The sequence below is a fragment of the Mauremys reevesii genome, linkage group 4 (assembly GCF_016161935.1).
Source record: "Mauremys reevesii isolate NIE-2019 linkage group 4, ASM1616193v1, whole genome shotgun sequence".
NCBI classification, from domain to species: domain Eukaryota; kingdom Metazoa; phylum Chordata; order Testudines; family Geoemydidae; genus Mauremys; species Mauremys reevesii.
The window spans coordinates 94,835,368-94,848,970 of NC_052626.1; positions in this window are offsets into that span (position 1 = coordinate 94,835,368).

A 13,603-nucleotide genomic window follows, 5' to 3' on the forward strand; every position below is an offset into this window, starting at 1 on the left:
ATAACTTGTTGAAGATTAATTGAATTCTATAAAAGTGCTGAGTATTAATTCAATTCCAGATCTCCCAAAATTATGTTCCTCAGAGCGTCTGAGAGGTGCCATTTATATCTGTATAATTAAATTTGGAGCATAGGTAAATATTCTTGCAGCAAGTAATTTTCCTGCCTTTTTTTTTAAAGGGTCAGCATCAATAGTGGGGAAATTGTGGTGTTACATAGAATCATAGACTATTAGGGTTGAAAGAGACCTCAGGTGGTCATCTAGTCCAATCCCCTGCTCAAAGCAGGACCAACACCAACTAAATCATCCTAGCCAGTGCTTTGTCAAGCCAGGCCTTAAAAACCTCTAAGGATGGAGATTCCACCACCTCCCTAGGTAACCCATTCCAGTGCTTCACCACACTCTTAGTGAAATAGTGTTTCCTAATATCCAACCTAGACTGCCCCCACTGCAACTTGAGACCATTGCTTCTTGTTCTGTCATCTGCCACCACTGAGAAAAGCCTAGCTCCACCCTCTTTGGAACCCCCTTCAGGTAGTTGAAGGCTGCTATCAAATCCCCCCTCAGTCTTCTCTTCTGCAGACTAAATAACCCCAGTTCCCTGAGCTTCTCCTCATAAGTCATGTGTCCCAGCCCCCTAATCATTTTTGTTGCCCTCTGCTGGACTCTCTCCAGTTTGTCCACATCCCTTCTGTAGTGGGGGGACCAAAACTAGATGCAATACTCCAGGTGTGGCCTCTCCAGTGCCGAATAGAGGGGATAATCACTTCCCTTGATCTGCTGGCAATGCTCCTATATACAGCCCAATATGCCGTTGGCCTTTTTGGATATGAAGGAAAGAGCACCATCTAATGGCGAACAATCAGGGCACATATTGGGTCAGGAGAGAACCAAGATTTCAATAAACTACAAAAGGACAATACTTAAAGATCTTTTTGCTCTTTGATTTTAATTGGAAAATGTGTTGACAACACATCATCAAAGTATTAAGGGGGAAATGCTGCCCTCAGTCTACATACTACTGTAACACGGAATAAATTGGTTTGAGATATTCAATGGCTTTGTACTGAGAATATGTTCTGCTAGAAATAAATTATCGTCAATAACATGTGATCATGATGAGATCTGCCTGGCCCCCATGTCTGAAACCGAGGAGTCTCTTTTTCCATCACTTTTGTAACAGGGCCTGGGTACAGTCTGTCTATGGCCTCTGCTGCCAAAACCATAAGACCTTTGTATTCCCCAGTATGAAAAAAGGCAGATCCCCTATTAATGTAATGAAGTAAATTATTCCATATTAATTTAATAATTCCTTATTAATTATTCCCATATTAATGTAATGAGATAAATTAAAGGCGGAATAATTTACCATCTTTGATGGCAAAGTCTCCTCTTGTGCCAGCCCATGACATTGGAATACTACTGTCTTTCAGTACACACCAACATATATTTATATAATCTTTTCAGGGACAGCACAAAAAACATCCATTTTCCTTTTTAATCTTATGTGAGTGATGCTTTATGTATTGACTGTTTGGCAGGGATTATTGGGGGCTTCTCGTTCATCTGTGCTAGGATTTATTGGGCTATAATTCCTTTGTCTCATTATGTTTGTTAGACAGTTAGAGGCCTTTGGAGATGGGTGCCCCATTGTGGAAATCCCTACAGGACAAACTTCACTTGGGATATTTGTATGAGGGACGTATGAAATTCTTGGTAGTAGAGTAGTAACTTTATTTCAAGGATAATTGAAGGCTAACAACATTAGGAGGTAACTTTAACCAAGGATATGCTTAGAGTCAACCTCTATCCTTGGGTGTGCATTTGGAGCTCTGATGGCTCAGTGAAATCAACAAAAAACATATGTAAGCAAAATTTTACTCTCAGAAATATTGGGTTTCTGTTGGGGATTTAATTATTGAAGGGGTGGGAGAAATTACTTTAGCATAGGTCAGTGGTTCTCAAACTTTTCCATGAACTACTCCACCATCTAGCCCCCTATTGCTTAATAGGAATGCTTCCCATATCAAATATCCCTGTCCCTCCCCCAAACAACTAAATGACAAATTGTAACAAGTTTCTTGAATTTATAATGTTCCTTGAAATATTTCATATCGTGTTCCAAACAGCATAAAAGTCTTTAGTTAGGTAAAAACAACCTATTATTATATTGTCATTCATCTCGGCTGTATTTGCTGGGTATATGTATGTGGGTGAAGCAAAAGACTGCATTGCTACTGCAAGACTTTCATAAGTTCTCTATCATACTTCTCTATATTTAGAAGCTGACACAGTTTAATCCAATCTACCTTAGTTATGAGCACTGTCACCGCTGTATCAATGAGCAGGTCTTCAGAAGTGTGTTAGTTTGGAGGCTGGCATTGTACTGTAAGAAGATAACACTGCATTCAGAAAAGTGCTATATAAGAGCAAGGCTCCATTGGTAACATCTTATTTATGCCTTTTTTGTATTCAGAATTGCACCTGTTTTATTTCAAATTGACTTAAAAACTGATTTAGTTAAACTGGTGCAACCTGTGTATTAACTCTATTCAATTTAAGTATCACTTGTGTTAATTTAACTCGTGTTAAGATAAGCTGATGCAAGTTTAAATAGAATAAAGAGTGTTTAAACATAATTTTGCACCAATTTAATGAAACTATCTTAAAAATCACAGCTTTAATTAAACTGGTAAAAACCTTAATTTAAAAAGTATTTTTAACATCATCTTTTTATCTGTGATTTCTGACAGGATGGCTCTTGCAGGTCTGCCACGGATGTGTACATGCGCATCTTAGTGAGAGTCAAACGTGGCATTCAAAAACCGTGTCCTTATCCTGTCAGATATTTTCATTGTAAAAGCAGAGGAAAAGCAAGAATGTCTGACAAGAATGATTTCCCAGGAGACCATTTTTTTGTTTGCTTTGCAAACTAACTGTAATGGTTAAATGGATTTCTTTGGTGGTCTATACAAACAAGAAACATGGAGTTAATTATCAATGTTAACTTTGAATACAACAGTACCAGCTGACAAAGAAAAAACTCCATGCATGAACTATAAGAGTAATACATGCCATTTATCCATGCTGCTATTTCCTCCTTCTACTTCTGTTTGTGCTAACTGATGTCACACTGGAGAGAGAGCCAAGTGGTGTGATCAGAACATCTCTGAGACCCGTATTTCTCTCTTCTCTTATGTGTATAAAACAGGGGTCGGCAACCTTTCAGAAGTGGTGTGCCGAGTCTTCATTTATTCACTCTAATTTAAGGTTTTGCATGCCAGCAATACATTTTAATGTTTTTAGAAGGTCTCTTTCTATAAGTCTGTAATATATAACTAAACTATTGTTGTATGTAAAGTAAATAAGGTTTTTAAAATGTTTAAGAAGCTTCATTTAAAATTAAATTAAAATGCAGAGCCCCTTGGACCGGTGGCCAGGACCCAGGCAGTGTGAATGCCGCTGAAAATCAGCTCGTGTGCCGCCTTCGGCACTTGTGCCATAGGTTGCCTACCCCTGGTATAAAAGATCACAAAGGTTTAGAAATCTAGAGCAAGACCCCTGAGTGGCTTTTCCATTAACTTGCTGTGTCATCTTGGGCAAGTCACTTAAGCTTATTTTAGCCTCAGTTTACCCACCTTATTTACTTTCTCCACACCAGTCATAATTTTATAGACCTCTATCATATCCCCCCTTAATCATCTCTTTTCTAAGCTGAAGATACATGAGTCAATTACCTCAGCACCATCAGCCAGCAATGGGGAAACTGTAAATGCTAGACCCATCATTCCAAATCCATCTCTTCTGGCCTTAGACTCTATTGACTACACTGGAGTTACATCCAGGTTGAACTGGGTCCAGTCTCTTCTGTTAATACAGCTTGTTCTACTGATGGCCCCAGTATCTTTCATATGGTCAGTTGTCTGCTTTCTTTTCTTAATAGAAGGCCCTTTGTTAATCCATTTCCTTCCTCGCCCACATGATGGGCTTGTCCCTCCAGTAACAATACTTAGGTGCCCTGTGTTATTGCATTTAGTAGAGGCAGCAAATCCATTCAGTGCATTCTTGTTAGTGATTGGATGGACATGATTAGATAAATTAAATCTGTTTATGAAAATGTTCTCTCCTTCTCTCCACTTGATGGCAGTATTGCAAATAGGATACTCAGAAAGTGCATCACTGCAGAGCAGTGGTTGCACCCAGATACCTTATTTTAAGCATCTCAGAAATTAGCGATATTTTTGTCACACTTTGAAGCACTATAAAGAAAAGCTTATTTAGAACTAGGGACAGAGCAAAGAGGTTTCACTACGGGTGTTTTACAATCTATAATTATAGCCTTTCCCCAGTATTGGCAACCTAGACAATCATCATTTATTGCTTAATTTATAAATAAATCTGATTGGGTTGATTTCCATTTTTGATATGTCAGTCCTACATTTTTCTCCTTCTTCATGATCCAGCTGCTAATGTGTATTAAATCCCTTTTCAGGAAATGTTGTTGAGGATGGTAGTCTCACAGACTGATAGAACTCCACACTGCTCCCTTGAGGAATGAATCAGAAAGCTTTTATTAATGAGCCGCACTTGAACTGAAAGTTAAAAATGAGGGGAGGACTAAATGTGAGTCACACAATAAGCACATTGGTGCAAATGTCCAATTAGAGCCTTAAGCCATCTCTGGTAGCTGATGGTCACATTCTATCTACGTGCTGAAGGCCTCTTCACCCTTTGAGATACTTGGATGAAAGGCACTCATAAAGTTCAAAGTATGTATTCATATGAGGGCAGAGTTAATGTTATTGTTAGGTGGAGGGAGGTCCGTCTACCTGTGAGGCGGGTTGCTGCAAATATATGGAAGACATGAGAGAGACGAGGTGAGTGAGGTAATATCTTTTATTGGACCAACTTCTCTTGGTGAAAATGACAAGATATCACTACGGTTAGCTGTGGGCACCTTAACTGAGATTTTCCTAACCCTTTTTTTTTTTAATTCCTACCTTTACCACTAACAATATTGGAGATTTTTTGTTTTTGATTTTCTCAACAATTAAAAAAATACTTTGAATTTCTATAGCACTTCTATCTGAGGTGCTATAGAACATGTAAACATGAATCAGTTAAGCTTCACATATCCCCTGGCAGGTAGGGAAAAACCGAATTAATATCTTCCTTTTACAGCTGCAAGCATGGGGTGCTCACCACCTCTAATGATCAGGTCATTGGCCAAGCTCACACAGTAAATCTGTGATAAAGCCAGAAATAAAACCTGGGTCTCTTGGGCCCAATTCTCCATTGCCTTGTATTTTGTGTCTCCATTTACACCCACGCAAAGTGCACCTATTTGAGCATAAAATTCAGACTTGTTAGTACTTTACAGACCCTTTGCACAGGTGCAGGGCCGCCCAGAGAATTCTGGGGGCCCGGGGTCTTCGGCGGCGGGGGGCCCCCGCTCAGGGGCGGCTCTAGACCCCAGCGCGCCGAAGACCTGCGGTGGCTGGGGCCTCTCTTGAGCTCCCCCGCGCATGCCTGCGGCAGGGCGGAGGGCCCGGGAAAGGGACTGCGCGCGTGTGGGTGGTGTGCGGCGGCCGGCGCTTGCCGGCGCCATGCCAGCGGCCACAGCGGCAGCCCCGCGGACGGCGCCCCCAGTCCCCCTCGCGCCTCATGCCTGCGGCGGGTCCCCGGGTCACTGCGGACCTGCCGCTGCCCGCAGCCGAGCTCAACCGAAACAACGGCCCCAGGCCCAAAAAACACTGGGGCCTGGGCCCTGGGGGCCTGGGGGGGGCCCCCCCCCTCTTGCCCTCTCCCTCCTGCACAGGTGCACAACTCCACCAAGGCAAGGCAGAGGAGAATTGGGTGCTCTGACTTGCAGTCCTGTTCTTCAGCTACAGGACCATCGTTCCCGGCATACTCCCAAGGCCTTTTTCTGCAGTGCTAGTGTCAGTGTTGAACCACTTATCTCCCACACTACACTCTGTATTTCAGCCTCCAAAATTGACTAATGTGATTCTGCCCTTGTAGAAAGCTCACTTCTGTAAATCTCTGCCCTGCAGTTTAGAAGCTTGTATTGAATGTCTGAACTGTTTTCTATCCCCAGTGGCTTGTGCTACATACTGCAAGAAACAGAGAGGGGAAACAATGATTATTTACTCAATGGAAAGGAACAGAGCCAGTAGGGCAATAAATATGATTTTGATGCTTCCAAGAGAACATTACAAAAACAATAGATGCTAGAAAATTAGGACTGTTGATTAATCACAGTTAACTCACACAAATAACAAAAAATTAATCACAATAAAAAAACTAATTATGATTAATCGCAGTTTTAATCGCACTGTTAAACAATAGAATACTGATTGAAATTTATTAAATATTTTTGGATGTTTTTCTACATTTTCATATCTATCTATTTCAATTACAGCTCAGAATATAAAGTGTACAGTGCTCACTTTATATTATATTTGATTATAATATTTGCACTGTAAAAATTATAAAGAAAAGAAATAGTATTTTTAATTCACCTCATACAAGTACTGTAGTGCAATCTCTTTATCGTGAAAGTGCAATTTACAAATGTAGATTTTTTTTGTTACATAACTGCACTCAAAAACAAAACATTGTAAAACTGTAGAGCCTATAAGGCCACTTAGTTCTACTTCTTGTTCAGTCAATTGCTAAGACAAACAACTTTGTTTAAATTTATGGGAGATAATGTTGCCCACTTCTTATTTACAATGTCACCAGAAAGTGAGAACAGGCATTTACATGGGACTTTTGTAGCCGGCAGTGCATGATATTTATGTGCTAGATATATTAAACATTCGTATATCCCTTCATGCTTCGGCCACCATTCCAGAGGACATGCTTCCAGGCTGATGATGCTCGTTAAAAAAATAATGCATTAATTAAATTTGCAACTGAACTTCTTGGGGGAGAATTATATGTTTCCATCTCTATTTTACCCACATTCTGCCGTATAATTCATGTTATAGCGGTCTCGGATGATGACTCAGCACATATTGTTCATTTTAAGAACACTTTCGCTCCAGATTTGACAAAACGCAAAGACGATACCAATGTGAGATTTCTAAAGATAGCTACAGCACTCAATCCAAAGTTTCAGAATCTGAAGTGCCTTCCAAAATCTGAGAGGTAAGAGGTGTGGAGCATGCTTTCAGAAGTCTTAAAAGAGCAACACTCTGATGCAGAAACTAATGAACCTGAACCACAAAAAAGAAAATCAACCTTCTGCTGGTGGCATCTGACTCCGATTATGAAAATAAAGATGCATCAGTCCGCACTGTTTTGGATTGTTATCGAGCAGAACCTGTCATCAGCATGGACACATCCTCTGGAATGGTGGTTGAAACATTCATATGTCCCTTCATGAGAATCTTTAGCGCATCTGACATGTAAATATCTTGCGACACCGGCTAGAAAAGTGCCATGCGAACACCTGTTCTCACTTTCAGGTGACATTGTGAACAAGAAGCAGGCAGCATTATCGCCTGCAAATGTAAACAAACTTGTTTGTCTGAGCGATTGGCTGAAGTAGGACTGAGTAGACTTGTAGGCGCTAAAGTTTTACATTGTTTTATTTTTCAATGAAATTATTTTTTTGTACATAATTCTACATTTGTAAGTTCAACTTTCATGATAAAGAGATTGCACTACAGTACTTGTATTAGATTAATTGAAAAATACTATTTGTTTTGTTTTTACAGTGCAAATATTTGTAATAAAAAATAAATACAAAGTGAGCATTGGACACTTGGTATTCTGTGTTGTAATTGAAATCAATATATTTGAAAATGTAGCAAACATCCAAAAATATTTTAATAAATGGTATTATATTATTAACAGTGCAATTAATCACACGATAAATTGTGATTAATTTTTTTAATCGTGTGATTAATCATGATTGATTTTTTTAATCACTTGACAGCCCCATAGAAAATTAAGCTACTTGATAGTTTCCCTTTCAGTATGATCAACTTTTTTTTGTCAGAAGTCCTTGCATTCATGGCAGGAGGAAATCAGAACACTGATCAGCATTATTAGTGATGAGGGAGAGTTGTGAAACAAAATGTATGCAAGAGGCAAAGCAGTAAAAAATGTTTTTATGGTTGGGTGGAAAGAATAATGCACTTATTAATTATAAATAAATTGGATCGCTTCTGACAATCATAGGGTCTGCATCCTTTGTCCCTTCTGCAAATAGCTCTGTTTCTAGCATGGTTTTCATTTGCTTCCAGATGTTATCTTAGGATTTTTGTTTTCTTTTATTTCTAGTTCTATGAATATCTTTGGTCTGAGAGGAGGCTTTAACTGTGGGTTAGAAAAATTAGGTCTATCAGGTTGCATAGACAGATCTAGTCAGATCACTGTAGATTTGAAGGATGACATTCTTACTCCCAATTTATAATTCAGTGCTGTTATGGTTGCTGCATCTCATCTGTTTTTGGATCAGTTTGACAAGAAGGTGCTGCAGAGTGTCTTTAACAGATGCAAGAATCTGCAGGCAAAACAATAGTATGGCCTGTCCTCACCTGCTTAGATTTTTGAAAATGTAACATAGGTTAGTTAGCTCCGATAAGTCTTAGAATGGGCTGGGTTACCCAGATGTCTCCTTAAACTTTTAGAGTTTAGTTGCACATAGACACATTCTCAACAATATCTTTGATCTTTTGTTAACCTTGCGTGAATCATTTATTGGTTTGACAATTTGACAATAAATATGACAGTAAAAATTTATAAAATAAATATACAAAATATTGTACACTTAGCTCTAGTCTTCAGATGGACATGTCTAACGGCACGGGTTATACAATAAGGGTCTGATCCAAAGCTCATTGAAGTCACTGGAAGTCTTTCAATTAACTTTAGTGACCTTTGAATCAGATGCTAATAGTGGAGAACAGCTAGAGGAGAGACTAAAAGCACTGCTTTGGTAAACTTATTTTCAATCATAGTGGAAGAACTTGCCTTTGCATTAGGACTTTGGGGGATATTCTGAGTAACCAATGTCTTTTCCAACACCTCATTTACTGTATAGGGATCAGTTTCCAAAGGGACCTCAATCCAATCTCCTTAAAATTGCACCCTCAAGTTTTGGATAAATACCTGATCCATTAATGTCAATGGCAAAACACTGACTTCATTGTGGCCAGGATTTCACCCCCTCTATTTACCTGTTAGCAATGGTGCAACTTGCATTTGTTAATGCAGCCTGCATTGTATAATCGAAAGCAAAGAGTTGGTCAATTACCCTACCTGATCTGCAGGCCATGCTCTACTCCTCCCAGTTACATCAGCACAATTCCACTGAAGTCAAAGGAGCTTCACCAGTGCAACTGAGAGGAGCATTTTGCCAGGTTAGTGCAAATATGACTTGCACAAGCATATCTGAGGTTTTGTGCTTGCAAAAATTTGAATATAAACTGAGGGTATAATTTTAGATGCCACTTGTGGAAATTTGGCCCCAGAATTTACATTGAGGGGAATCACAGATTGTCCCCCACAGAATGCATAATCCTTGACCACTACAGAGAGGTTTTACACCCATAGAATAGAAAGCAGCCTCTGCAGCTGCAGGGGCGGCTCTAGAAAATAGGCTGCCCCAGGCAGCGCGGTGTGCTGCGCCGCCCTTCCTCGGTCCCGCGGCGGGTCCCCTCTTCCCGCGGCTCCGGTTGAGCTCCCGCGGCAGGTCCACGGGCCCGGGACAGCGGACCTGCCGCAGGCATGACTGCGGGAGCTCCACCGGAGCCGCGGGAACAGCGGACCTCCCGCGGGCACGGCTGCGGAGGGTTCGCGGGTCCGGCGGCTCCGCTTGAGCTGCCGCAGTCATGCCTGCGGGAGGTCCAGCCGAGCCGCAGGACGAGCGCCCCCTCCGCAGTCATGCCTGCGGCAGGTCCGCTCGTCCCGCGGCTCCGGTGGACCTCCCGCAGGCATGACTGCGGCAGGTCCACCGGCCCAGCCTGCCGCCCCCTAGATTTGGCTGCCCTAGGCAACAGCTTGGTTTGCTGGTGCCTAGAGCCGCCCCTGTGCAGCTGCAAAGCCCAGGAAACTCACAGAGCTTCTGTAGACCAGACCAATTCCAATCAAGATTCTCTCCGTTGGGTAGGCCAGAGTCTGAGGGCCAGCCCTGGGCCCCACTCCATCTTCTTTGCATTACAGTGACAGCTCCCAGATGTCTCCAGGATAAGGAAACATAAATATGTCATAGTGCAACCTTTGCCACCCTCCTTGCGTCCTCCTGCCCTGAGTGCACTGAAATGCATTACAAATTGCTTCTTTAAAATGTGATACAAAGGAGTGTGGGGGCAGATATGATCTGTTCAAATGATACCGGCTTCCACATAATATCTTATATTTCTGCTTTGCTTTTCTGGTTCAATATGCCAACAAAAACAGCTGAAAACAAAAAATGGTAATACAGATAAAATGATAATGCCAGCCAAGGAAATCACATGCAAGACAAAGAATGCCCTTCATGGTACATCCGTCTCAGCAGATCCATCCCTGATTGCAAATGCCCATGACTAATAGCATAGGTTTGATAATGCTGAAATGTGTTATCGATGTGCTGTAAAGGCATCAGTTTCATAAAATATTTCCTATCTCAGTCTGCTGCTGGCAGCCAGCAAAAGCCTGTAAGAAAAAGAGGCAAGAACTTTACTGTTCCAGAATCCCCATGAGACTCTGAAATTTATCGTATTAATTGATACAGTTGTGAACAATCATAATCATTTATATGATCAGATATAACCGCAACTGTGTATATGTAAAACCTCATTGTCCTGCAGTGTTATACATTTTGAAGTAGTATAGGTTCTTGTGATAAAAGCATGTATATGAACAGAGGGTATATGTGTATATATAATCTGAATATATTAGTGTAATTTTATGTCATCTATACATAGCTATACAAATTAATATTATCCAAGATGGCAGAACCTGTGGAAAGACTGGAAAACACACCAAGAAATCCTCCACACACATAAGTTTAAGAAGATACAAAGCTAAATTGAAGTCCTAGAAATCTCTCACATTGCATTGCTCTGAGCGTTCAACACCAGAGCAGTTAGATATGAAACTGTATCATACCTGTCAAGACCAAATGCAGGCTGCAATGAGTGACAAAGATCTAAAATGAGGGGTGCACACAAATTATTCATGCAGGCATGTTTAAATGTTGTAGGATTCCTTCTTTTCACATAAATAATTATTTCTGTAACCTCTGTTTCATGTTACTTTATACCTGGTCTAAGTAACTTTTAACAATAAAAGTGAGAGGACACTACATTTGTGTAGAATGTAGGGACCTCTGAGACTCAAATGAGTAATGTACTCTTAGGAATATAGTAAATACTATGCAGGATCAGACCCGAGGTCTACATAGTCCAGTATCCTATCTCGGACAGTGGCCAGTACCAGAGGAAAGTGTAAGAACTCTGCAATAGGCAGATGTGGAATAATCTGTCACCCACATTAGATCTCATCCAGATTTCCAATCATTAGAGATTGTCTTAAGCCCTGAAACATAGTGTATAATAGCCCTTTCACACAATGTTATTAATTTTGATGACTCTGGTTAGGCAGTTTATCCATATAAATGTTTATTCCCACTCATTCCTTAAGAGTTCTTTGTTTTTAATTGCCTTTCTCTTCTTTTCCTTTAATTTAGTGTCTTTTTTATTAATAACAAGCCTCAACCTATGCTACTCACTCCATAAGTATGCCCTTAAAAGGCAATGCGGAGAGGAATTATTAGTTCCCTAGTCTTACATATGAAACTGTCAAGTAAACACCTCACTCTAGGATCGGCTATTTTTGCATCAGTATCACACTGGAAGCTTATATATAATTGGTTTTATATCTTGCAGATTTTTTTCCTTCTCACTTCATCTGGTGGTAAAATAGGGAGATCATTAAAAGCCCATCCTTCTGTTAAAAATAGCAGTCTCTTCTGAACATGGAGACATTTGAAAATCTTTTTTTAATGTTTCATGATCTTCACTTTGAGCTCAAAAATGTAAGCTGTGTTTTTATGGGTGAGAAATATTGATATGATATGCTCACTTGATTAGTTTAAGGCTATTAACAGTCCAGCCACAGAAGTTGCTGAGTGACTTGTTAGCACCTGTGTTTCACAGTCACAGAAAGGACTAGGATGTAAGTGAATGCCAGTGACAACGTATTTATCATACTGGTTTAGTGAGATAATACAGAACAGTGTTTTATTACATGACAAAATGGAGGTGGAATTGGCACCAGAAATAACAGCTGTCAGTGTGAGGCCTCCCAGCAATTCAAAGAATGAGAGTCATGCTGTTCAATGTTTATATTTTTTCAAGAGCTTTTACTTTATGGTTTAAGAGAACATACCTAGACATTAAGAGAAAAGTATGTATTCAATATAAACACACCCCTCTCCTGCAAATGTGTTTGGTATTGACATTTCTGGAGAGCTCAAAACATGGGAGAGATGTGGTTAGAATTAAAGTGAAAATCTGAATAACATTGAACTTGAGAAGCGTGGAGGAAAATGGTCTTTTGAGTAATATTAATGTCTGTGTATCCCAACACAGGGAAGAAAATGGGCTGTCAGATTCAGTAACAGTACCATGGGATGCATGTTCTCATACGAGTTAGGCCACTCTTCCTATTGTGTTGTTCTCCATAAGGCACAGTGAGCTTGTGTGTAGCAACTACATTATTTTTATTTAAACATAAAGTAATACAACCGTGAGAGACTGCTGCAAAAGGCAGCCAGCACTGTCTGTTCTGCCCCCTGCGGTTCAGGACCCTGTCTTCCAAAATGGAGGCTGGCCTTTGGTCTCTGCAGCCATACCCTTGCACAACAAGTTACATCACATACCTACCTTCCCCTCACACAGTGAGGAGCTTGAATGGTGCAGTGGCACTTCTCACCACAGGTGTATTTCACCCTCTGTGATCTTGGGCAAATCACCTTGTGTGTGTCTGTTTACCCATCTGTAAAATGGGTAAGACATCTCTCCTGTTAGGGGTGCTGTGAGAACTGCTTATTGTCCCACTTCTGGAAAACGTATGAGGTTCAATTAAACCTGATGCTGCATTAATGGTACTGCTGGTGCATGGACACCAAGTCACTCCTGCATAGAAGCAGGAATCAGGGTAAGGAGGAGACTATGCCTCTGAGTGCCTCCTTAACATGATGAAGCTCATGATTAAGTGCATGTCTCCTTAGATATACCCCTTCACAAGACCTGCCTCTTTTTTTAAATCTGTGAACTTGCATGTCTGGCAGCAAGTGGACAAGAGCTCTGAGACCTGTTACTGCTCAGTGCCAGAGGATGATGTCTAGAACTTAGTTACCTGGGTCCATGCATAGCTCCCAACTGCACTCATGAACTCTGCTTCATGTAGCACACACGAACTTAAAGGATCAAGGCCTTTGTACAGTTTCTGAGGAAAAATGTTTCCCTTACAGGAGAGGAGTCTCCTGAAGGGGACAGTTAATGCTGACATGAAATCCTGTGGCGACACCAGATCTGTTTGGAACTCTATTTACATCTTTATGTGCCTAAATACCTTTGAAAATCTGCCCCTAATCTCCTTT